The sequence below is a fragment of the Ambystoma mexicanum genome, chromosome 7p (genome assembly GCF_040938575.1).
Source record: "Ambystoma mexicanum isolate Mex_15411 chromosome 7p, UKY_AmexF1_1, whole genome shotgun sequence".
In the NCBI taxonomy this organism is placed as follows: Eukaryota; Metazoa; Chordata; class Amphibia; order Caudata; family Ambystomatidae; genus Ambystoma; species Ambystoma mexicanum.
The window spans coordinates 18,184,211-18,210,967 of NC_090939.1; the positions used below are offsets into that span (position 1 = coordinate 18,184,211).

Below are 26,757 nucleotides of genomic sequence, written 5' to 3' on the forward strand. Positions count from 1 at the left end.
CTTTAATCCAGTGTTTTTTTTTGCCAGATCTTTAATAATATTTCTTTCTCGTGTTTTTCTCTATAATCCTAACCCAGGTCGGGGATCCTTCGTTCGTCCTTTTGGCGGGCTTCTGCCCAGAAGCCCTCCTTTCGGCGCCACTGAGTCTGGGGTAGACGGGATGAGTGGGAGGGGGAATAGGCACCCTAGACCGGGTTGCCTACGCAACCCAAGTCGCAATCTGCCCTGATAGGCTGGGGCGTTCTCCCGCCAGGATAGCCACCCCACTGTGTGAGTGACAGCTAGGCTGTATGAATGGGGTTTTTTCTGCATAAATGCAGGGACCTGCGGACTGGAAGACAGAAGTCTCCACTGGACCTGAGAAATCCGAAGAGGAGAGAAGCCAAAGACATCTGCAACGACTGAACCACCGGTGAAGCCCTGCTGCAGATCCTCACCACTTTTCTCCAACGACAAGAGAAGATCTTCACCTGCAAGCGCCTCTTCCCTTGAGCTGGTGGGACCAACCAGTTCGCCAATCGCCTTCCAGAACCTGCCTTGGTCGAATCGCCAGTGCCAAGCACTAGGAGACCGGATAGCCAGGCACCCGTCCACCACCACCGCGATTTAAAGGAGCGTACCTTTTATTTCGTTTTGGCAGCACCGCGGCTGGCTTCATCCCTGGGCGGTGCAGTAACTCGAACCTTCCTCCACGACGAGAGCCTCTCTTCCTCTCCTGGATCCCCCAAACTGCAGGAACTGCCAGGAACTACCGCCACCGCAGGAGCCTCTTCCACTTTTAAGGTACATTGTTCCGCCAGGCCTCCTGTTTGGCTGGGTACTGCTAAAGGTGTTTTAAATCCTTTACTTACCTGCTGGGCTGGCCGTACCTATCATCTAACATTGTCTTTCTACCTTCTGCACCCTCTGTTTCAATCGTTAAACAAAGACTTGACTGCAGCTACTAGAACCGTTTGAACCCAGGCACATGGCCTTGTACCACTGACTCTGGCACAGGCCTATTGACTCTGGCTAAATCTGTTACAACTGCCTTCTTTAGATTGCTTCTCATCAAGAAATGTGTTGGTGCACCTAAACTCTTATAACCACCTTTCCTTCCCCTTTATATATTATTGAAGTGCCATTTTGCTCGGTTTTCACCTAAGTATTGCTGATGCTAAAGTACTACCTTACTTAACTTGTTCACAATCCAATTGGGAAGTGTTGCTGGTGTGTTTAGGAGTCTAGCCCTGTATAACTTGACCTTTCCCTCCCTCTGAAGAAATTGTTAAAGTGCCATTTCTGCTTGGTTTATACTGTGCCGTTTTGCTCAGTTTTCACTCTTGCTCAAACTTGTCTACAATTTTATTAGGGAGTTGTGTATACTTTCTTAACTGTTTTAACTTGCTATAAGGATAGTGATTTGTGTGTAGAGTTAAGAGTGTGTAAAATATATATATATATATATATATATATTCTTTTTGATTCAAAGCTTTGGTCCGTGTTTCCTTGTTCCATAGTGCTGTGATCCTATGGTGTAAACTCTGAATACTGCTCATCTCCCTCTTGAGATACGTCTGACTGCTCAGCCACAGCTACCAACTAAATCTGTGTGGTACAGACTGATACCAAAGGGGATGTATTGCATATGCCCGTAGTCTTAATCTTCTGTAGTGCTCCCTAAGGGAACTGCACAGGATTCTGCCATCAGTATCAGCTCTGTTTTCCCTGGATTCAGGGCCATGCCTTTTCCATCCATCCATTTACGGATTAAATCATATATTTCAGCTACTATCCTGGCATCCCGGTTGTAGTTCCCTGTAAGGTAATAAGGCAGTGCGAATCATCTGCGTAAATCGAAAAAACATATGCCCTTATTTTCTAATCAAAAAAATTAACTGTAAAAAAGGTTGTACAGAATCGGGGATAGGGCTGCCCCCTGAGGTATCCCATAATTCATGGTTATAGGGTCTGCCTGAGCTTGTTTACTACAAACCCGAATTGTTCTTGCACCAAGGAAAGATAACATCCAATTCTTAGCGTTAACGCTAAAATGTGCTCTTTACTCCAACCGTTCCAGAAGGAGTTGGTGATCGACCAAGTCGAATGCCGCCGAGAGGTCTAAGGATATCAGAAGCATTGTGGACCCTTCATTAATTTTTATCATCATGTTAGATTTGAGTTCTAATAGGGCTGACTCTGTACTATAACCTGGGCGGAAGTGTGACAGTCTGTTGTTCAGTATGGTGTGTTCATTGATAAAAGAAGCCAATTGATCATAGGCCGCCATATCCTTGATTTTTAAAATAAAGGGGGAGTTGGTGATGGGCTGGTAATTCTTTGCTTCTCCCGGATCTAAATCAGGTTTCTTCAGGAGGGGGTTGATCCATGACCCTTTGAGTCCATGACTATTCAGAACTACACCCTCTCTGAATGATGTATTCATGATTTTTGTAAGGGATCAGATGAATAAATCGGAACATACTTTATAAGAGGTTGCTGGAAATAAATCGCCTTTACATGTGGATGGCTTTAGTTTAGCGAGCACAGTCCTTAGATCATCCTCCAATATATTTTTTTTTAAATCAAAATCTGGTAAATCTTGTTTCTTTTTGAGGACTCGAGCCTCAACTGTATCCATCACAGTGTCTGACTCCTTTATATTTTTCTCGATACCCTCTTTTATTTTGGTAGTCTTGTCTATCATAGCCTGTTGGATTACTGTACACCAGGCTTGATTTTTATCTATTTTAACTTGGCGTGTCGCCTCTGGTTTTTCCAATTCTCTCAGAATTGTAAAGATTTCCTTTGGATCATGTTGGGCCTTGGATAGCCGGGCTTCATAGGATAGATTTTTTGCCTTAATGACTGCTTTTTTAAAGGTGTAAGCCGCATCAGAGTACAAACGTTTATCTTCCTCTGTTTTTGTATTCTACCATTTATAAAATGCTTTTCTTTTTAGGATTCTTAGTTCTTTAAGATTTTCAGTAAACCAATTATTTTTTACATGATTGGTAACTTTGCGTCTTTTCAGGGGTGCAAGTGCCTCCATGTCGGCTGCAAGCAAGTCTAACTAGTTATCCGTCAATTTTTTGACTTCCATGTTATGTGTGACTTCTTGGGTCATGGGGTTTATCCAATCCTTCATTGCCTCTTGGGTCACCTTCCTCATATTTCATGAGGTAATCCAGTTATATGTGTGGGCTTCTGGCTTAATCTGAGATGGCTTATCCACATCAAATTTGATAAACAAATGATCCGACCAAGGGCATTCTGATATATTAGGTGTACTAATGTCTACATTTGTTGAAAGAACCCAATCTAATATATTACCTTTAACATGTGTGGGTAATACTATGTGGTGTATAAAGCCTATATTCTGCGTAAAACTATCAAGTTCTTTGGCTGTTTTGTCTTTACTATCATTCTTCCATAGATTAAAATCCCCTAATATAATCCAATCTGTTTCAACACACAATTCATATAAATTTATAAATTAACAGCACGATGCTAAAAAACGAGTGCTATAGCCTGTCAATCTACCACCACACAATCACATCATACCAGTCACTACACTGCATTCATACAGTACTAAATTTGAACAACACTACGGGGTCCAGGAATGAACCTCATGTGTAAAATACATTCAAAAGTCAATGTGCCATTTCTTTCACGGTGGCCTGTATCACATTTGATTTTTAGATGCACATTAAGCCTTTCAGACTTGAGAAAATGGACGCAGTTGAGTCCAAATGAAGATTCACTATCGTCGACTCGCTTTTCTGCTTTGAGGTCTTTCGTGGATTGCATCGACCAGCCATCATCTGGACAAAACAAATTCAATCAATATGGGTGCATCACAATATTTAGAAAAAGGAAACATACATACACATTTTGAAAACTTCCCTACTGGGATACGTCAAAAACATTTTAGAGTGCTACCTTTATCTATCAACTTAGTGTGGATATCACCACTTCAAGCTCTACATCACAGCCCATGCCAGACTGGGAGCGCTGAGGGGTCAGCAATGCAAGGTGGATGACTTTATACATCGCAGCCCATGCCAGGCTGGGAGTGCTGAGAGGTCAGCAATGCGAGGTGGACAACTTTATACATCACAGCGCATGCTAGACTGGGAGGGTCAACATTGCGAGGTGGATGACTTTATACATCACAGCCCATGTCAGACTGGGAGCGCTGAGGGGTCAGCAATGCGAGTTGGACGACTTTATACATCACAGCCCATGCCAGACTGGGAGCGCTGAGGGGTCAGCAATGCGAGGTGGATGACTTTATACATCGCAGCCCATGCCAGGCTGGGAGTGCTGAGAGGTCAGCAATGCGAGGTGGACAACTTTATACATCACAGCGCATGCTAGACTGGGAGGGTCAACAATGCGAGGTGGATGACTTTATACATCACAGCCCATGTCAGACTGGGAGCGCTGAGGGGTCAGCAATGCGAGGTGGACGACTTTATACATCACAGCCCATGCCGGACTGGTAGCGCTGAGGGGTCAGCAATGCGAGTTGGATGACTTTATACATTACAGCCCATGTCAGACTGGGAGTGCTGAGGGGTCAGCAATGCGATGTGGATGACTTTATACATCACAGCCCATGCCAGACTGGGAGTGCTGAGAGGTCAGCAATGCGAGGTGGACAACTTTATACATCACAGCGCATGCTAGACTGGGAGGGTCAACAATGCGAGGTGGATGACTTTATACATCACAGCCCATGTCAGACTGGGAGCTCTGAGGGGTCAGCAATGCGAGGTGGACGACTTTATACATCACAGCCCATGCCAGACTGGTAGCGCTGAGGGGTCAGCAAAGCGAGGTGGATGACTTTATACATCACAGCCCATGTCAGACTGGGAGCGCTGAGGGGTCAGCAATGTGAGGTGGACGACTTTATACATCACAGCTCATGCCAGACTGGGAGCGCTGAGGGGGTCAGCAATGCGAGGTGGACTACTTTATACATCACAGCCCATGCCAGACTGGGAGAGCTGAGGGGTCAGCAATGCCAGGTGGACGACTTTATACATCACAGCCCATGCCAGAATGGGAGAGGTTAGGGGTCAGCAATGCAAGGTGGACGACTTTATACATCACATCCGATGCCAGACTGGGAGCGCTGAGGGGTCAGCAATGCGGGGTCAGCAATGCGAGGTGGACGACTTTATACATCACAGCCCATGCCAGACTGGGATCGCTGAGGGGTCAGCAATGCGAGGTGGACAGACTGGGAGGGCTGAGGGGTCAGCAATGCGAGCTGGGGGGTCAGCAATGCGAGGTGGACGACTTTATACATCACAGCCCATGCCAGACTGGGAGCGCTGAGGGGTCAGCAATGTGAGGTGGACGACTTTATACATCACAGCCCATGCCAGACTGGGAGCGCTGAGGGGTCAGCAATGCGAGGGGGACGACTTTATACATCACAGCCCATGCCAGACTGGGAGCGCTGAGAGGTCAGCAATGCGAGGTGGACGACTTTATACATCACAGCCCATGCCAGACTGGGAGCGCTGAGGGGTCAGCAATGCGAGGTGGACGACTTTATACATCACAGCCCATGCCAGACTGGGAGCGCTGAGAGGTCAGCAATGCGAGGTGGACGACTTTATACATCACAGCCCATGCCAGACTGGGAGCGCTGAGAGGTCAGCAATGCGAGGTGGACGACTTTATACATCACAGCCCATGCCAGACTGGGAGCGCTGAGGGGTCAGCAATGCGAGGTGGACGACTTTATACATCACAGCCCATGCCAGAGTGGGAGCGCTGAGGGGTCAGCAATGCGAGGTGGACGACTTTATACATCACAGCCCATGCCAGACTGGGAGAGCTGAGGGGTCAGCAATGCGAGGTGGACGACTTTATACATCACAGCCCATGCCAGACTGGGACCGCTGAGGGGTCAGCAATGCGAGGTGGATGACTTTATACATCACAGTCCATGCCAGACTGGGAGAGCTGAGGGGTCAGAAATGCGAGGTGGACGACTTTATACATCACAGCCCATGCCAGACTGGGAGCGCTGAGGGGTCAGCAATGGGAGGTGGACGACTTTATACATCACAGCCCATGCCAGACTGGGAGCGCTGAGGGGTCAGCAATGGGAGGTGGACGACTTTATACATCACAGCCCATGCCAGACTGGGAGCGCTGAGGGGTCAGCAATGCGAGGTGGACGACTTTATACATCACAGCTCATGCCAGACTGGGAGCGCTGAGGGGGTCAGCAATGCGAGGTGGACTATTTTATACAGCACAGCCCATGCCAGACTGGGAGAGCTGAGGGGTCAGCAATGCGAGGTGGACGACTTTATACATCACAGCCCATGCCAGACTGCGAGCGCTGAGGGGTCAGCAATGCGAGGTGGACGACTTTTTCTCCAGCATGGGGTCTGGCATGGATTCACATGCTCATGAATATTCCCCGTCGTCAGGCTGGGAATCCTCGGTAAAGAAAAAAAAACAGTATCAGTTTCGTTTCTGATCTGTCTTTCGTAGTAATAACCAATCACTGGTCTCTGCGTCATACTGACCACAGCCAATGACTGCCCTCTACCTAAGCACCGCCTCTGGCAGCCATCTTCAGATTTTTACCGCACGTTCATGTGTTGGGATCCTCGTGCTATTGCTCTCGAGCGTTAGTGCTATTTTTTTCACGTTTTTCCACATGTCCTTGCGGTTTAACCAGACAAACTAATACACATCATCACCCCTTGAGAGTGATTACTCTTGTCACCCTTAATGAGCTGTATTCGAGAGAATATGCCCCAAAAATGTTCCGTAATGTCCTTGTGTCTTATTACACAAAACCAATTGCTGTATCCCCAAATTCAGCCCTTCCGTGATTGCCAAGTATCAGCTTCATGCGAGAGAAAACATATGCATCATAAGCTCCCACCCCGCAATGCCTTCTGCACTTACATGAGCTCCGAGGGCCCCGCGGGACTCCTCGGAGGATTAGTAGCACGCTGAAAATGCTGCCGCAGTTCTGCATGCAACTCAGTGCAAGAGAACGCTCGAACCCTCGTGTAGCTTTAGGGCAGAGCTTCGCCGTCCATGGTTTCCTCAGAGTTTCGCCGACATGCTCCTCACGCCAACCGCTCCTGGATTCGTAATAAGCCACACCTGTTTCACGCGCCGTTGCTCTTTATGCTGTTTGTAATCACTGCAGCTGGCAACGCGCACGTGACCTTCTTCCTGATTGTGCACAGAACTACCAACCTCCCGTGGCTTGCTGGGAATTGTAGTCTTTGCCTCCAAAACTAGCCCAAAAAGGATTAAGAGACAAAACGTGTGACTCCTGTGCGCTTCCAACCCTTATTCCTCACATTACCTCCCCTCCCAGGCCTCTTTCCAGGACCAGGTTTTTGCGGATGTTTCTTATGAAAAAGTTTCAATAATTGCGGTGCATGTACCGCTTCTGCCGGCTCCCATGAGCAGTCTTCCAATCCATAACCTTTCCACTGGATCAAGTACGATAGTTTTTGTTTCACTCTTTTAGCATTCAAAATGCGTTTCACCTCATACTCCAAATGTCCTTCTTTCACCATAGGAGGAGGGCGCTTTGTCTTTACTTCCGGAGCTGCAGGTTTAAGCAGAGATACATGAAATACCGGATGTACCGGCAGAGTTTTTGGCAAACTCAATTTCACGGCAGTATCTGATATACACTTAACGATGTCATAGGGACCAATGAATCTAGGCATAAATTTCCTCGATCCAACCAAAGCTAAATTCTGTGTTGAAAGCCACACTCTGTCCCCAATCTTATATCGTGGGCTCTCTTGCCTATGCTTGTCAGCTTGTTTCTTGTAGGCTTTCTTGGCTTTTTCCAAATTTGTGCGTGCTCTCTGTCTAAATGCAAGAAGCAACTGTTTTCTGTCTTGTAACACTGGCATGGTTTCAACCTCAGGTAATTGTTCAGGGATCATATTTTGTTCCTGTCCATACAAACATTCATTAGGTGCCATTCCCAGTGAACTGTGAAAAGTATTATTGTAAGTAAATTCCGCCAACCACAGTGCCTGCACCCAGGACTCTTTACCATCTCCTAGATAACCTCTCAAATACTGTTCCAAAGTCTGATTAACTCTTTCAGTCTGACCATCAGTCTGGGGATGGTAACTGGTTGACAAAGCACAGTTGATTCCTAGCATTCGACAGAAAGCATGCCAAAATCTGGAGGTAAACTGTGATCCTCGATCTGAAACAATACTCTTTGGTAACTCATGTAACCTAACAACATTTTGTAGGAACAATTCAGCTAACTTGCCTGCCCCGGGAATACCAATGCATGGAACAAAATGAGCCTGTTTGGACAAGAAATCCACCACTACCCATATGGTATCAAACTGGTTATCTGGTGGTAAATCTGTGATAAAATCCATGGAAATATGAGTCCACACTTTCTCTGGTGTAGGTAATGGCTGTAAGTACCCTCTCTTTTTGACATGCTCAGCCTTGTTCCTTACACAATTTTCACACTGTAACAGATATTTAACCACATCCTGTCTTAGGGTAGGCCACCAAAAATACTTTTCCAACATTTTTCTCATCTTTCTCTGACCTGCATGCCCCGCCAAAGGAGATCCATGACACCAAAACATCGCTTTTTCTTGCAACCTTTTGGTGGGTAAATACAAATGACCCTGATGATAGGGTAACCCATCTCGCACCGTACGTGCCGGATGACTGTCTTTCCATTGTTGCAATTGTCTAGATGAAACTGCATGCTTTATTTGGTCAATTAGTTGTTTAGTGACTGCCCCAATGACTTTCTCTGGAGAAATAATGGTCTTGACTTTACCTATTGTTTTGTCTATGTGTTGTTGCCGGGATAATGCATCCGCCTTCCCATTTTTACTCCCTGGTCTGAATGTTACTACAAAATCAAATTCATTAAAGTACTGGGACCATCGGAGCTGTCTTTGACTCAAGGTGTGTGCTGTTTTGAAACATTGTAAGTTCTTATGGTCAGTTACCACCACCACCTGATGTCTCGCTCCCAATAGATAATGTCTCCATTCTAAGAATGCAGCTCGAATGGCCAACAGTTCTTTGTCAGTAATTGAATAATTCTGTTCACAACCAGTTAATTTCCTTGAGAAAAAGGCTACGGGATGCCAAACCCCTTCCTCATCCTTTTGTGATAATATGGCTCCTATTGTGATATTACTTGCATCCGTTTCTACCTGAAACGGTTTTTCCATGTTTGGATGTCTTAATACCAAAGCCGTGGTGAAGGCCTTTTTCAATTCCTTAAATGCCCTCTCTGCTTCTGGACTCCACACAAAACTGACTGCCTTCTTCAGCAATTGTGTAATGGCCGTAACTATTTTAGAAAAATTACTGATAAAGCGCCTATAGAAATTGGCAAATCCCAAAAAGGATTGGATGTCTTTGACACATTGTGGAGATGGCCAATCTTTGACTGCCTGTACCTTCTTAGGGTCCATGATCACACCAGATGGCGTCAGCAGATATCCAAGAAAGTCCACTTGTTTTACATGAAAAGCACATTTCTCCAATTTTACACATAATTGGTATTCGTGTAAACGCTGCAACACTGCCTGAACATGTTGTGCATGCTGTTCAGGCGAATCTGAGTATATCAAAATATCATCAATATAAACAATAACAAAAATGTCAATGAAATCTCGCAATACTTCTTGCATAAAAAATTGAAAAGCTGCTGGGGCATTACACAAACCAAACGGCATCACTAGGTATTCAAACAACCCAAATTTGGTTCGGAAAGCCGTCTTCCACTCATCCCCCTCTTTCACTCTTATTAAATGATAAGCTCCTCTTAAATCAAACTTGGTGTAAATCTGGGCGGATCTCACTTGATCCAACAACACTGAAATTAATGGTAATGGGAACCTATTTTTAACCATAACTCTATTTAGAGCCCGATAATCAATACAAGTTCGTAAGGTACCTTCCTTTTTAGGAACGAAAAATAAAGGCGAGGAGACCGGGGAGGTAGAATGCCGGATGAATCCCTTGGCCAACATTTCATGAAGATATTCCCTGAGATGTTTATTTTCAGACTCTGTGAGAGCATATATCCTGCTACACGGTAATTTTGCCCCTTCCTCCAATTCAATTACACAGTCATAAGGACGATGAGGAGGTCATTTTTCTGCTCCTCCTTTATCGAAAACTTTTGCAAATTCTCTATACTGGACAGGGATGCCTACATCAAATGCTCCCACCATTTGCTCCGAGGATTCTCTTTCCGCCAACCAAGATGCAGCTCCTACTTCCGATAACATATGATCCTGACAATGCTGACTCTCAAACCACACCATCTGTTTCACCCAATCAATTCGAGGATTATGTCTTCTTAACCAGGGCATTCCTAAGATTAACCCAAACTGAGGTGCTGCAATTAAGTCAAATGTAATCTCTTCTCTAGGGCCGGATGCACACACCATCTCCAGCTTCCCTGTTTGTTGCCGAATAGGGCCTGATATAAACAGCGATCCATCCACTGACTGTACTCCTTCCACCTTTTCCTTCTCCTGTATTGGTAATTTCTATTGTACTGCTAACGCAATGTCTACAAAATTGCAAGTTGCACCTGAATCCACCATGGCCCATACCTCCTGTTTAGACATTGCAAAACACAGCGTCACCAAAATATACACATGTGAAGTCCTATTACCAATGGTGTTAGCTACCCATCTAGGGAACCTTATGTCATTGGGGCCTGTCACCGGTGTTCCCTCTACGGCCGGCCCGTCTCTTATCCCGCTTCCTTCTTGTTCTTTTCACTTCCTACCCCTCTATTTGGTGTGTTGGGACAGGTACGTATAAAATGTCCTCCCTGCCCACAGTACAAACATAATTTGTTCGCTTTACGCTGCTCTTTTTCTGCTACCGATAGGGGTCCTCTAACACTACCGATCTGCATGGGTTCCACTTCACTTCCCTTGCCTCCCTTCATCTTATCCAGTCTCACAAAAGAGGTAATTTCCGTTTTTTTCTTATCTCCTTTTCTCTCATTCATTCTGTGATCCAATCTTAACGCCAAATCAATCATAGCGGTACATGTCCCTGGTTGCGGTTCTACCTGAGCAATGGCATCCTTTAATTCATCCTTCAAACCCTGATAGAATAGAACCGTCTGTTTCTCAGGCCACTCTGTCTCAATCACTAACCTATTAAACTGAGTCACATAAGTCACAAGATCTCTACTACCCTGTTTCAAATTCAACAATTCCTTATCCTGTGCCAAAGATACCTCCCGGCGATCAAATAATCTACCAAACTGTGCCAGGAACGCATCCCAATTATATAACAATGGGTCATCCTTTTGAACTAGTGGCATAGCCCAAGCTGCTGCGTCCCCCATTAAATAAGAAATCACAAATGCAGTTCGAGCCTGTATTGTTTCAAAGGCTGTAGATTTACAAAGAAAATGCAATCTACATTGAGTCAAGAACATCATGTACTTGCGAGGATCTCCTGAAAAACGTTCAGGGGCTGCCAATGGTACACTGCTGGGAGGTTGCACGATTACTGTAGCATTCTTATTAGAAACTACTTCCCTGGGCCTTGCAGAAGACCCACTTGGCCCTTCCAAAGGGGTTTGCTGAGCCACTAAACCTTGTACTTGTGCCTTTAACGTGTCCGACTCTTGACGGGCCTGTGCCAGTTCTACCTGAATATCCTGTAAGGCCTTTAAAACATCGGTCAAAGGCGGAGGTGTCGAATCCATTGGCTTGGGTGGTTGTAAGTATCCCAATATGGGGGTGGCTTATTATGTCTAAACACACACTTACTTGGAGGAGAGAATCAACACTCTCCCCCGAACCACAGAAGCCGAATGAATTCGACCCTCCCACCGTGGTTGGCACAGGTGCCTGAAGTGTAACACAGGACACCACGTGGCAGCCAATGGGGGGAAGAGGAGTTAGGGAGAGGTTGTGGATGGGGAGGGGAAGTTAGGGAAACCGGGAAAAGGGTTAGGACAAAACCTAAGTTGGATAGGTAGGGGGGAGCACTGGGGAAAAACCCTTCCTTTCATATACCTGTATATCCTAGTTCCTGACACACTGTAACATTGACTACATGAATATCCAGTAACATAGATCAGGACACACCTTAATACGTATGCCCCTGACTTCAGAACAAACATAGAGCACAAAACATGCACATGTAGTAGCAAGCGGGATGAACACAGGACAGTGGAACTTTTCCCATCAATGAAAAAACGAAACACATGGCCCGTAGGGCAAGCTTGCTACTGCAATACATAAACACATAAATGCATATCCTTGCGGTTTAACCAGACAAACTAATACACATCATCACCCCATGAGAGTGATTACTCTTGTCACCCTTAATGAGCTGTATTCGAGAGAATATGCCCCAAAAATGTTCCGTAATGTCCTCGTGTCTTATTACACAAAACCAATTGCTTTATCCCCAAATTCAGCCCTTCCGTGATTGCCAAGTATCAGCTTCATGCGAGAGAAAACATATGCATCATAAGCTCCCACCCCGCAATGCCTTCTGCACTTACATGAGCTCCGAGGGCCCCGCGGGACTCCTCGGAGGATTAGTAGCACGCTGAAAATGCTGCCGCAGTTCCGCATGCAACTCAGTGCAAGAGAACGCTCGAAACCTCGTGTAGCTTTGGGGCAGAGCTTTGCTGTCCATGGTTTCCTCAGAGTTTCATAAGGACATGGACTACCACTGGTCTGACAGGGCCGAAGGCGGGTTCAGAGGGGTTTGTAGACAGGCTCGCCGGTGCCCCCTGAATCATGGGCGAGCCCTCTGAAAACTCGGGGTTTTGTTCTTAGGGCGTCGGGGGCATTCCCTTACATAGTGCCCGTTTAACCCGCAATAAAAGCAGGCGTTATCCGCCCTCCGGCGTTCTCGCTCGGATGGTGTTATCGGGCTTCGGATACCACCTATTTGCATGGGTTAGGAAGGGGTGGTAGAAGAGGCTTGGCCGGACTGGCTAGTGAACATTGTTTCTGTCCTTCTCTCGGATCTCCTTGCGTCGATCTGTAAAGCGAGATCCACCAGATCCGAAAACACCGAGGGAAGGGCAGGAACCACTGAAAGCGCATCCTTCATGGTGTTACATAAGCCACGGTAGAACACAATCGCCTTTTTCTCCTCTGGCCAGGAAGTCTCAGCGGCGAGTTGGTTATACCGAGCGATGTATTCTATCAATGATAGTTTACCCTGTGTTAGGTCCAGGAGTTCCAGATCCCTTGATTGAGCCTTATAGCGTGTATCAAAGACTTTGGCCATTTCTGTAATGAGAAGATCAAAATCATACAAAGCGGGATGATCGTTTTCCAACATTGGATTTGCCCAGGTGGCCGCCACCCCAGATAAATGCGACAGAAGAAATGCGGCCTTTGTGACTGAATCGGGGAAAGCCAAGGGTCTGCACAAGAAGTGAAGCTTGCATTGATTAATGAAAGTACGACACTTCCGAGGGTCCCCCTGGTAGCGTTCTGGGGCGGCAAGAGGAATGGGTGTTGGAAGTAACACAGGAGTGGGTACAGAGGCCGGAACAGGTGCTGGCTGATCCGGGGGGGCTGAGTCGCCGAATTCGGCGTCTGGGGGCAATGGGTAACGCGTGCTCTGTAAGGCGTCAAGACGGTCATGTATGGCGGTCGTGGCGGCGGCCATGTCGGTCCTGAGGGCCGCCACTGCTTGCATCAAAGCGGTCACTGGGTCCCCGGTGGAGGGATTCATACTCTGGATGACCAAAAAAAAAAGGCTTCACAGTCTGTTACGCAGTTGTTGGTCGTGCAGACTATGGGCTATCCCTCTGTCCCCAAGTATCAGACTGACAACCACGGTAATACCGCCAGAGTGATGTTTAGGGCCAAAGGTGGTAGTCCGTAGAGTCAGGACGCGGGAACAACCGGAAGAACCCCTGGAGCGCTGCAAGGTAAGGTATATGGTTATGTAATAGTACAGAGTGCAGTAATCTAAGTGTAAACATCCAAAGCACTGAAATACCTGTGAGTGCTGGAGCGTTGTCCCAGGGAGACTGACGTAGGCGTCAGACAGTGGTTTGAAAGTGGCAGCAGGTCCGGGCAGATGTGGCAGCAGGTCCGGGCAGGTGACCACCTAAGGCAGGACCGAAGTCCCGATGTAACACGTGATCCGTAGAGTATACCAGAGCAGTCCGAGATCAAAAACAGGAGATCCAAGGTAGAAGAAGGGCTAAACACAAGGCAGTCCGTAGGGCAGAGCGTAGGTCGGCAACAGTGGATCCAAGTTCCAAGGCAAGTAAAGGGCCAAGACACGAAGCAATCCGTTAGGGCAAAGTAGTTCGGCAGCAAAGTATCCAAGGTTCCAAAGCAGGCAAGGGTTAGGCACTGAGCGGTCCGTAGAACAAAGCCGTGGTCCGACAAAGGAAAGAGTCCTGAAACGAAGCGTGAGCGACACGTGATCCGGAAGAGAACAGCTGTGAAGCAACGCTTTCCGTAACCGGACTCCTTTTATCCATCGAAAGGAAACACGTGACAACTGTCACGTGACGCATGTAACCAAAGCGTTGCAGTATTGCTAGGCAACGAGTCACGTGCTCCGCGCCGCGCTGTGTCGCGCAGTTCTCCGTGAATGGTGTGTGTTCCTGTGATGAAGGAGCCTCCAGTTCGCTTGCCACAAACGTGAAGGGCGATACACTCCAGCCTTGCCAAGCATGCCATGCCGTGCCCTATAGCGTGAAACATGATGAGGCAATAAGGTACCCCTGTCGGGACGTGTGTGTTTGGGTGCTGGTTGGGAAGAGGCTGTGGACGTGGAGGGGCGTGTCTTCATAGGAAGAGTAGTAGCCTGTGCGGGGAGCGGTGTGACAATATCACAGTAATGGTACAAACATTCATTGTATAATACCACAGCTTCAACCATGAAAGTCGAAGTATAAACACTCACTCCATACAACTACAAATCCAACCTTAACACTTCAACTATGGTATTAATATAACCTGCCTAATACTTGAAGTGAGTGTTAAGGAAACGGGCAAGCTAAATGTAAAGAATGTAGGTGAAACTACATTAGGGGTCAAAGGCATTCTCTAAATGTACATTTAGAAAAATGCCACTGAGCCCTTCCCAACTTCATCTTTTTTGGTGTGATGTGCCTTTTGGTGTCCAGTGTTGGAAAACGCTGCTGCTCTAGCCATTGTGCTCCATGCCTATCTTTTGTGAGGTGGACCTCGATTAGACCTCAATGGATTTGACTTCTTCATGTTTGTTTACGGAGACTCCGCATTTTGCATCCAACTTGAATGGCAGAAAAGAACAATCTGAGGACGGTTGACGCATGAAGGATCAGAGGCACCCGTACACGTAGGATAAGGTATAGTGTAAATTATGCACCTGTCGATGCCCACATATTCAAATTTAAAAAACATGTAATATTCTGCACCAACCACTATATTGTGGCCTATGCAAAGCATGTGACTTTAAGCAGATACAAGCCACAGAAAGACGATTACTGTTAAGTAATATTTGCCATATAGAGTGACGAATCTAGGGAATTCGTCCCTTCTACCCACGGGGGAGCCACACCCTTTGGGACTTGGGGCTACGCAAAACCTTCCCTATGGGACAATGCAAGCAGGATCCCACTGTGGGTGACCACCCATTGGAGGGACAAGAATCTCCAGTTAAGTGTTTTATTCCACCTCCCTTTTCTTCAGGAGGCTTTGTTGGTTACATGGGGATTGAAAAGGGCAGTAATGTACAGGACAATTAAGTGTTGATGACTTGGTATCTGACTCAAACTTGCTGCTGCGCTTTCATGAAGGGAGGAACAAATTAATGATCCCCTTTCCTTCTAGGGACAAACATAAAACACCCTGGATTCAACACAGAGCGAGAGAATCAGCTGGAGAGCAAAAAATGCTGGCTTGCCCAAGCACGCAGAGAAGGGGAGGAACCTGGAGGAGGAACAACGCCATCAACATGGTGGGTGGAGGATCGAGGAAGCCTATGAAATACTGCTGCTTGGTCAAAGGAGGGGAGTGTGGAGCAGCCAAAGGAAGCAAAGCTGAGCCAGAAGCAGCGGGGCCAGTGTCCTGCCCAAGCAACATCAAAATTGCACACACAGGGAATATGTGGTCAAGCCATCATATTTCTGTTGCAGAGGGTTAAAGGCTTATCGAGCACAAAGAAAGGAAAAGCCTCTTCGCTTTGTACATTAATTTAAATTAACAGAATTTATCAACAAAGATCAAGTTGCAAATATTATTTAATTTATTGTTTATTTCTACAATTACTCGAACATTTTTGAATTCATCTTTTATTATTATTAATTTATAATGCGCAACCAAGGGTGGCCCGGAGGCATACGGGCGCAAATCAGATAGAAGAGAGGGTCTAAAAAGGCGTGGGTAGATTATCTGAACAAATGAGTTGAGTTTTTTTCTTTATTCTTTAGCAGAGCCGGAATTTTTTATATCAGAAGGTAGAGAGTTCCAAGTAATAGGGGCGCTTGAACAAAAAGCGCCCCTGTATTAAAATTTCCAGAGAGGTTTTTGGGACCTCAAGATTTCGATCTCCATTTGAACAAAGAGATCGTTTTATAGGCTTAAGTTTTAGCCTCTTGATTAGATAAGTAGGTACGTCACCGGTCAGAGCATTAAATGTGATCGTTAGGAGTCTAAATATCACCCTTTGCTCGATGGGCAGCCAATGTAAGTCTCTTCTTATCTCACAGACATGCGTATACTTTCTTAGGCCCATTATAGCTTGTATAGAACTATTCTGGACAACCTGAAGCTTATTCAATTCTGCTTTGTTTATACCAATAAGGAAAGAGCTGCAGTAATCCAATTTTGCTGATATGATAGCTCTTCCAATGGTTTCACATGCTTTCTGTGACAGTAAAGGTCGTATACGAGCCAGGAGTCGAATATAGTATGCAGGTGAAGATACTAAATTGTTTACATGCGCTGACATACACTTAAAGATTGCTCGAAGGTGACTCAGAGAGTCTTTATTTTTTCCTTCACTTGAATGACACGGTTATCGATGTTAAACGACTGATAATCTAATGTCAATTTGTCGAGCCTTGATTAGACCCAATCAGTTGTTAGGGAGAATTCTCTTAAAAAGCTAATTTCCCTTACCTATGGAGTCCCCCAGCAGCTTTGCTGGATTTCAAGGGTTTCATTGTTTTACTCCTGCTAAGAGTGAGACTCTCTTTACCACTCTAAGGCATATGTATGATGTGTGTTTCAGGCTATTTCTGTGCTTATGGGCTATGGAGTTTCTCTCACTCCATGGGTATCATCTTTTTACATGTGTCTTACACAGCACCCTCAGTGTAGTAACACAGGGGTGTCATAGTGACCCCCAAACATAGACTCCATACCCTGGGACTGACTACTGTCTCCCAGGGCATACAAAGTTACCATTGACTTTGCTAGTCAATAGTTATGAACAAAACCAGTACAACCCATTTTACTATGGAGGTATTGGGAAGGGTTAATAGTTTTTCACTGGTGTTCATTTTCGAGAGGGTACTGTCCAGTCCCTCTCTCTAAAGTTTCTGGCTGGTGTCAGTGGTTACTACCCTAAATATTCGACCGCAAATATTTTCCAATGGATTTTCCCGTTGTTCGAGGCTACCAATTTTACTGACAGCCTCTTACGTACTGCCGGGTTATTTTAATATTAACTTTAATCCAGTGTTTTTTATTGCCAGATCTTTAATAATATTTCTTTCTCGTGTTTTTCTCTATAATCCTAACCCAGGTCGGGGATCCTTCGTTCGTCCTTTTGGCGGGCTTCTGCCCAGAAGCCCTCCTTTCGGCGCCACTGAGTCTGGGGTAGACAGGATGAGTGGGAGGGGGAATAGGCACCCTAGACCGGGTTGCCTACGCAACCCAAGTCGCAATCTGCCCTGATAGGCTGGGGCGTTCTCCTTCCAGGATAGCCACCCCACTGTGTGAGTGACAGCTAGGCTGTATGAATGGGTTTTTTTCTGCATAAATGCAGGGACCTGCGGACTGGAAGACAGAAGTCTCCACTGGACCTGAGAAATCCGAAGAGGAGAGAAGCCAAAGACATCTGCAACGACTGAACCACCGGTGAAGCCCTGCTGCAGATCCTCACCACTTTTCTCCAACGACAAGAGAAGATCTTCACCTGCAAGAGCCTCTTCCCTTGAGCTGGTGGGACCAACCAGTTCGCCAATCGCCTTCCAGAACCTGCCTTGGTCGAATCGCCAGTGCCAAGCACTAGGAGACCGGATAGCCAGGCACCCGTCCACCACCACCGCGATTTAAAGGAGCGTACCTTTTATTTCGTTTTGGCAGCACCGCGGCTGGCTTCATCCCTGGGCGGTGCAGTAACTCGACTCTTCCTCCACGACGAGAGCCTCTCTTCCTCTCCTGGATCTCCCAAACTGCAGGAACTGCCAGGAACTACCGCCACCGCAGGAGCCTCTTCCACTTTTAAGGTACATTGTTCCGCCAGGCCTCCTGTTTGGCTGGGTACTGCTAAAGGTGTTTTAAATCCTTTACTTACCTGCTGGGCTGGCCGTACCTATCATCTAACATTGTCTTTCTACCTTCTGCACCCTCTGTTTCAATCGTTAAACAAAGACTTGACTGCAGCTACTAGAACCGTTTGAACCCAGGCACATGGCCTTGTACCACTGACTCTGGCACAGGCCTATTGACTCTGGCTAGATCTGTTACAACTGCCTTCTTTAGATTGCTTCTCATCAAGAAATGTGTTGGTGCACCTAAACTCTTATAACCACCTTTCCTTCCCCTTTATATATTATTAAAGTGCCATTTTGCTCGGTTTTCACCTAAGTATTGCTGATGCTAAAGTACTACCTTGCTTAACTTGTTCACAATCCAATTGGGAAGTGTTGCTGGTGTGTTTAGGAGTCTAGCCCTGTATAACTTGACCTTTCCCTCCCTCTGAAGAAATTGTTAAAGTGCCATTTCTGCTTGGTTTATACTGTGCCGTTTTGCTCAGTTTTTACTCTTGCTGAAACTTCTCTACAATTTAATTAGGGAGTTGTGTATACTTTCTTGACTGTTTTAACTTGCTTTAAGGATAGTGATTTGTGTGTGGAGTTAAGAGTGTGTAAAATAAATGTATATATTCTTTTTGATTCAAAGCTTTGGTCCGTGTTTCCTTGTTCCATAGTGCTGTGATCCTATGGTGTAAACTCTGAATACTGCTCATCTCCCTCTTGAGATAAGTCTGACTGCTCAGCCACAGCTACCAACTAAATCTGTGTGGTACAGACTGATACCAAAGGGGATGTATTGCATATGCCCGTAGTCTTAATCTTCTGTAGTGCTCCCTAAGGGAACTGCACAGGATTCTGCCATCCGTATCAGCTCTGTTTTCCCTGGATTCAGGGCCATGCCATTTGCATCCATCCATTTACGGATTAAATCATATATTTCAGCTACTGTCCTGGCATCCTGGTTGTAGTTCCCTGTAAGGTAATAAGGCAGTGCGAATCATCTGCGTAAATCGAAAAACATATGCCCTTATTTTCTAAATCATCAAAAAAAGAAACTGTAAAAAAGGTTGTACAGAATCGGGGATAGGGCTGCCCCCTGAGGTATCCCATAATTCATGGTTATAGGGTCTGCCTGAGCTTGTTTACTACAAACCCGAATTGTTCTTGCACCAAGGAAAGATAACATCCAATTCTTAGCGTTAACGCTAAAATGTACTCTTTACTCCAAACGTTCCAGAAGGAGTTGGTGATCGACCAAGTCGAATGCCACCGAGAGGTCTAAGGATATCAGAAGCATTGTGGACCCTTCATTAATTTTTATCATCATGTTAGATTTGAGTTCTAATAGGGCTGACTCTGTACTATAACCTGGGCGGAAGTGTGACAGTCTGTTGTTCAGTATGGTGTGTTCATTGATAAAAGAAGCCAATTGATCATAGGCCGCCATATCCTTGATTTTTAAAATAAAGGGGGAGTTGGTGATGGGCTGGTAATTCTTTGCTTCTCCCGGATCTAAATCAGGTTTCTTCAGGAGGGGGTTGATCCATGACCCTTTGAGTCCATGACTATTCAGAACTACACCCTCTCTGAATGATGTATTCATGATTTTTGTAAGGGATCAGATGAATAAATCGGAACATACTTTATAAGAGGTTGCTGGAAATAAATCGCCTTTACATGTGGATGGCTTTAGTTTAGCGAGCACAGTCCTTAGATCATCCTCCAATATATTTTTTTTTAAATCAAAATCTGGTAAATCTTGTTTCTTTTTGAGGACTCGAGCCTCAACTGTATCCATCACAGTGTCTGACTCCTTTATATTTTTCTCGATACCCTCTTTTATTTTGGTAGTCTTGTCTATCATAGCCTGTTGGATTACTGTACACCAGGCTTGATTTTTATCTATTTTAACTTGGCGTGTCGCCTCTGGTTTTTCCAATTCTCTCAGAATTGTAAAGATTTCCTTTGGATCATGTTGGGCCTTGGATAGCCGGGCTTCATAGGATAGATTTTTTGCCTTAATGACTGCTTTTTTAAAGGTGTAAGCCGCATCAGAGTACAAACGTTTATCTTCCTCTGTTTTTGTATTCTACCATTTATAAAATGCTTTTCTTTTTAGGATTCTTAGTTCTTTAAGATTTTCAGTAAACCAATTATTTTTTACATGATTGGTAACTTTGCGTCTTTTCAGGGGTGCAAGTGCCTCCATGTCGGCTGCAAGCAAGTCTAACTAGTTATCCGTCAATTTTTTGACTTCCATGTTATGTGTGACTTCTTGGGTCATGGGGTTTATCCAATCCTTCATTGCCTCTTGGGTCACCTTCCTCATATTTCATGAGGTAATCCAGTTATATGTGTGGGCTTCTGGCTTAATCTGAGATGGTTTATCCACATCAAATTTGATAAACAAATGATCCGACCAAGGGCATTCTGATATATTAGGTGTACTAATGTCTACATTTGTTGAAAGAACCCAATCTAATATATTACCTTTAACATGTGTGGGTAATACTATGTGGTGTATAAAGCCTATATTCTGCGTAAAACTATCAAGTTCTTTGGCTGTTTTGTCTTTACTATCATTCTTCCATAGATTAAAATCCCCTAATATAATCCAATCTTTTTCAACACACAATTCATATAAATTTATAAATTAACAGCACGATGCTAAAAAACGAGTGCTATAGCCTGTCAATCTACCACCACACAATCGCATCATACCAGTCACTACACTGCATTCATACGGTACTAAATTTTAACAACACTACGGGGTCCAGGAATGAACCTCATGTGTGAAATACATTCAAAAGTCAATGTGCCATTTCTTTCACGGTGGCCTGTATCACATTTGATTTTTAGATGCACATTAAGCCTTTCAGACTTGAGAAAATGGACGCAGTTGAGTCCAAATGAAGATTCACTATCGTCGACTCGCTTTTCTGCTTTGAGGTCTTTTGTGGATTGCATCGACCAGCCATCATCTGGACAAAACAAATTCAATCAATATGGGTGCATCACAATATTTAGAAAAAGGAAACATACATACACATTTTGAAAACTGCCCTACTGCGATACGTCAAAAACATTTTAGAGTGCTACCTTTATCTATCAACTTAGTGTGGATATCACCACTTCAAGCTCTACATCACAGCCCATGCCAGGCTGGGAGTGCTGAGAGGTCAGCAATGCGAGGTGGACAACTTTATACATCACAGCGCATGCTAGACTGGGAGGGTCAACAATGCGAGGTGGATGACTTTATACATCACAGCCCATGTCAGACTGGGAGCGCTGAGGGGTCAGCAATGCGAGGTGGACGACTTTATACATCACAGCCCATGCCAGACTGGTAGCGCTGAGGGGTCAGCAATGCGAGGTGGATGACTTTATACATCACAGCCCATGTCAGACTGGGAGCGCTGAGGGGTCAGCAATGTGAGGTGGACGACTTTATACATCACAGCTCATGCCAGACTAGGAGCGCTGAGGGGGTCAGCAATGCGAGGTGGACTACTTTATACATCACAGCCCATGCCAGACTGGGAGAGCTGAGGGGTCAGCAATGCCAGGTGGACGACTTTATACATCACAGCCCATGCCAGACTGGGAGAGGTTAGGGGTCAGCAATGCGAGGTGGACGACTTTATACATCACAGCCGATGCCAGACTGGGAGCGCTGAGGGGTCAGCAATGCGGGGTCAGCAATGCGAGGTGGACGACTTTATACATCACAGCCCATGCCAGACTGGGAGCGCTGAGGGGTCAGCAATGCGAGGTGGACAGACTGGGAGGGCTGAGGGGTCAGCAATGCGAGCTGGGGGGTCAGCAATGCGAGGTGGACGACTTTATACATCACAGCCCATGCCAGACTGGGAGCGCTGAGGGGTCAGCAATGTGAGGTGGACGACTTTATACATCACAGCCCATGCCAGACTGGGAGCGCTGAGGGGTCAGCAATGCGAGGTGGACGACTTTATACATCACAGCCCATGCCAGACTGGGAGCGCTGAGGGGTCAGCAATGCGAGGTGGACGACTTTATACATCACAGCCCATGCCAGACTGGGAGCGCTGAGGGGTCAGCAATGCGAGGTGGACGACTTTATACATCACAGCCCATGCCAGACTGGGAGAGGTGAGGGGTCAGCAATGCGAGGTGGACGACTTTATACATCACAGCCCATGCCAGACTGGGAGCGCTGAGGGGTCAGCAATGCGAGGTGGACGACTTTATACATCACAGCCCATGCCAGACTGGGAGCGCTGAGGGGTCAGCAATGCGAGGTGGACGACTTTTATACATCACAGCCCATGCCAGAGTGGGAGCGCTGAGGGGTCAGCAATGCGAGGTGGACGACTTTTATACATCACAGCCCATGCCAGACTGGGAGCGCTGAGGGGTCAGCAATGCGAGGTGGATGACTTTATACATCACAGCCCATGCCAGACTGGGAGCGCTGAGGGGTCTGCAATGCGAGGTGGACGACTTTATACATCACAGCCTATGCCAGACTGGGAGCGCTGAGGGGTCAGCAATGTGAGGTGGACGACTTTATACATCACAGCCCGTATCAGACTGGGAGTGCTGAGGGGTCAGCAATGCGAGGTGGACACTTTTTGATTATTGTTCAAAACATAGATAGATGAATGGGGAATGATTTAGGAGTAATGTTGACGTATAGGCTATACGTCAACTTTACTCCTAAATCGTTCCCCATATAGGTGGATAAATAGTGTATTCTATATTTGATTTACACATTTAATGCTCTCCTTCCTGTTTTCTACAAGCTCCCAGAGAAGCAATCCTGCTGTGGACACAGTGTGGAGAGGTGAGTCCATTATGGACTGCTGTGGACACAGTGTGGAGAGGGGAACCCATTATTGACTGCTGTGGACACAGTGTGGAGAGGGGAGTCCATTATGGACTGCTGTGGACACAGTGTGGAGAGGGGAACCCATTATGGACTGCTTTGGACAGTGTGGAGAGGGGAGTCCATTATGGACTGCTCTGGACAGTGTGGAGAGGTGGACACAGTGTGGAGAGGTGAGTCCATTATGGACTGCTGTGGACACAGTGTGGAGCGGGGAACCCATTATGGACTGCTGTGGACACAGTGTGGAGAGGGGAGTCCATTATGGACTGCTGTGGACACAGTGTGGAGAGGTGGACACAGTGTGGAGAGGGGAGTCCATTATGGACTGCTGTGGACACAGTGTGGAGAGGGGAGTCCATTATGGACTGCTGTGGACACAGTGTGGAGAGGTGAGTCCATTGTGGACTGCTGTGGACACAGTGTGGAGAGGTGAGTCCATTGTGGACTGCTGTGGACACAGTGTGGAGAGGTGAGTCCATTATGGACTACTGTGGACACAGTGTGGAGAGGGGAACCCATTATGGACTGCTGCGGACACAGTGTGGAGAGGAGTGCATTATGGACTGCTGCGGACACAGTGTGGAGAGGGGAGTCCATTATGGACTGCTGTGGACACAGTGTGGAGAGGGGAACCCATTATGGACTGCTGTGGACAGTGTGGAGAGGCGAGTCCATTATGGACTGTTGTGGACACAGTGTGGAGAGGGAAACCCATTATGGACTGTTGTGGACACAGTGTGGAGAGGGGAGTCCATTATGGACTGCTGTGGACACAGTGTGGAGAGGTGGACACAGTGTGGAGAGGGGAGTCCATTATGGACTGCTGTGGACACAGTGTGGAGAGGTGGACACAGTGTGGAGAGGGGAGTCCATTATGGACTGCTGTGGACACAGTGTGGAGAGGTGGACACAGTGTGGAGAGGGGAGTCCATTATGGACTGCTGTGGACACAGTGTGGAGAGGTGGACACAGTGTGGAGAGGGGGAGTCCATTATGGACTGGTGTGGACACAGTGTGGAGATGGGAGCCCATTATGGACTGCTGTGGACACAGTGTGGAGAGGGGAGCCCATTATGGACTGCTGTGGACACAGTGTGGAGAGGTGAGTCCATTATGGACTGCTGTGGACACAGTGTGGAGAGGGGAGTCCATTATGGACTGCAGTGGACATTGTGGAGAGGCGAGTCCATTATGGACTGCTGTGGACACAGTGTGGAGAGGTGGACACAGTGTGGAGAGGGGGAGTCCATTATGGACTGCTGTGGACACAGTGTGGAGCGGTGAGTCCATTATGGACTGCTGTGGACACAGTGTGGAGAGGCGAGTCCATTATGGACTGCTGTGGACACAGTGTGGAGAGGTGAATCCATTATGGACTGCTGTGGACACAGTGTGGAGAGGGGAGTCCATTATGGACTGCTGTGGACACAGTGTGGAGAGGTGGACACAGTGTGGAGTGGGGAACCCATTATGGACTGCTGTGGACACAGTGTGGAGAGGGGAGTCCATTATGGACTGCTGTGGACACAGTGTGGAGAGGTGAATCCATTATGGACTGCTGTGGACACAGTGTGGACAGGGGAGTCCATTATGGACTGCTGTGGACACAGTGTGGAGAGGTGAATCCATTATGGACTGCTGTGGACACAGTGTGGACAGGGGAGTCCATTATGGACTGCTGTGGACACAGTGTGGAGAGGTGAGCCCATTATGGACTGCTGTGGACACAGTGTGGAGAGGTGAGTCCATTATGGACTGCTGTGGACACAGTGTGGAGAGGGGAGTCCATTATGGACTGCTGTTGACACAGTGTGGAGAGGTGGACACAGTGTGGAGCGGGGAACCCATTATGGACTGCTGTGGACACAGTGTGGAGAGGGGAGTCCATTATGGACTGCTGTGGACACAGTGTGGAGAGGTGGACACAGTGTGGAGAGGGGAGTCTATTATGGACTGCTGTGGACACAGTGTGGAGAGGGGAACCCATTATGGACTGCTGTGGACACAGTGTGGAGAGGGGATTCTATTATGGACTGCTGTGGACACAGTGTGGAGAGGGGAGTCCATTATGGACTGATGTGGTCACAGTGTGGAGAGGGGAGTCCATTATGGACTGCTGTGGACATGGCGTGGAGAGTGGAGTCCATTATGGACTGCTGTGGACATGGCGTGGAGAGTGGAGTCCATTATGGACTGCTGTGGACACAGTGAGTGGAGTCCATTATGGACTGCTGTGGACACCGTGTGGAGAGGGGAGTCCATTATGGACTGCTGTGGTCACAGTGTGGAGAGGGGAGTCCATTATGGACTGCTGTGGACACAGTGTGGAGAGGGGAGTCCATTATGGACTGCTGTGGACATGGCGTGGAGAGTGGAGTCCATTATGGACTGCTGTGGACACAGTGTGGAGAGGTGAATCCATTATGGACTGCTGTGGACACAGTGTGGAGAGGGGAGTCCATTATGGACTGCTGTGGTCACGGTGTGGAGAGGGGAGTCCATTATGGACTGCTGTGGACACAGTGTGGAGAGGGGAGTCCATTATGGACTGCTGTGGACACAGTGTGGAGAGGGGAGTCCATTATGGACTGCTGTGGACACAGTGTGGAGAGGTGAATCCATTATGGACTGCTGTGGACACAGTGTGGACAGGGGAGTCCATTATGGACTGCTGTGGACACAGTGTGGAGAGGTGAGTCCATTATGGACTGCTGTGGACACAGTGTGGAGAGGTGAGTCCATTATGGACTGCTGTGGACACAGTGTGGAGAGGGGAGTCCATTATGGACTGCTGTTGACACAGTGTGGAGAGGTGGACACAGTGTGGAGCGGGGAACCCATTATGGACTGCTGTGGACACAGTGTGGAGAGGGGAGTCCATTATGGACTGCTGTGGACACAGTGTGGAGAGGTGGACACAGTGTGGAGAGGGGAGTCTATTATGGACTGCTGTGGACACAGTGTGGAGAGGGGAACCCATTATGGACTGCTGTGGACACAGTGTGGAGAGGGGATTCTATTATGGACTGCTGTGGACACAGTGTGGAGAGGGGAGTCCATTATGGACTGATGTGGTCACAGTGTGGAGAGGGGAGTCCATTATGGACTGCTGTGGACATGGCGTGGAGAGTGGAGTCCATTATGGACTGCTGTGGACATGGCGTGGAGAGTGGAGTCCATTATGGACTGCTGTGGACACAGTGAGTGGAGTCCATTATGGACTGCTGTGGACACCGTGTGGAGAGGGGAGTCCATTATGGACTGCTGTGGTCACAGTGTGGAGAGGGGAGTCCATTATGGACTGCTGTGGACACAGTGTGGAGAGGGGAGTCCATTATGGACTGCTGTGGACATGGCGTGGAGAGTGGAGTCCATTATGGACTGCTGTGGACACAGT

General features: G+C 47.1%; 1 protein-coding gene across 1 annotated transcript in view; it reads left to right on the forward strand.

Annotated features, from left to right (window-relative positions):
- PDXK (pyridoxal kinase) overlaps positions 1 to 26,757 on the forward strand; it is a 664,932-nt gene that overhangs the window by 219,992 nt on the left and 418,183 nt on the right. The window lies entirely within an intron of this gene.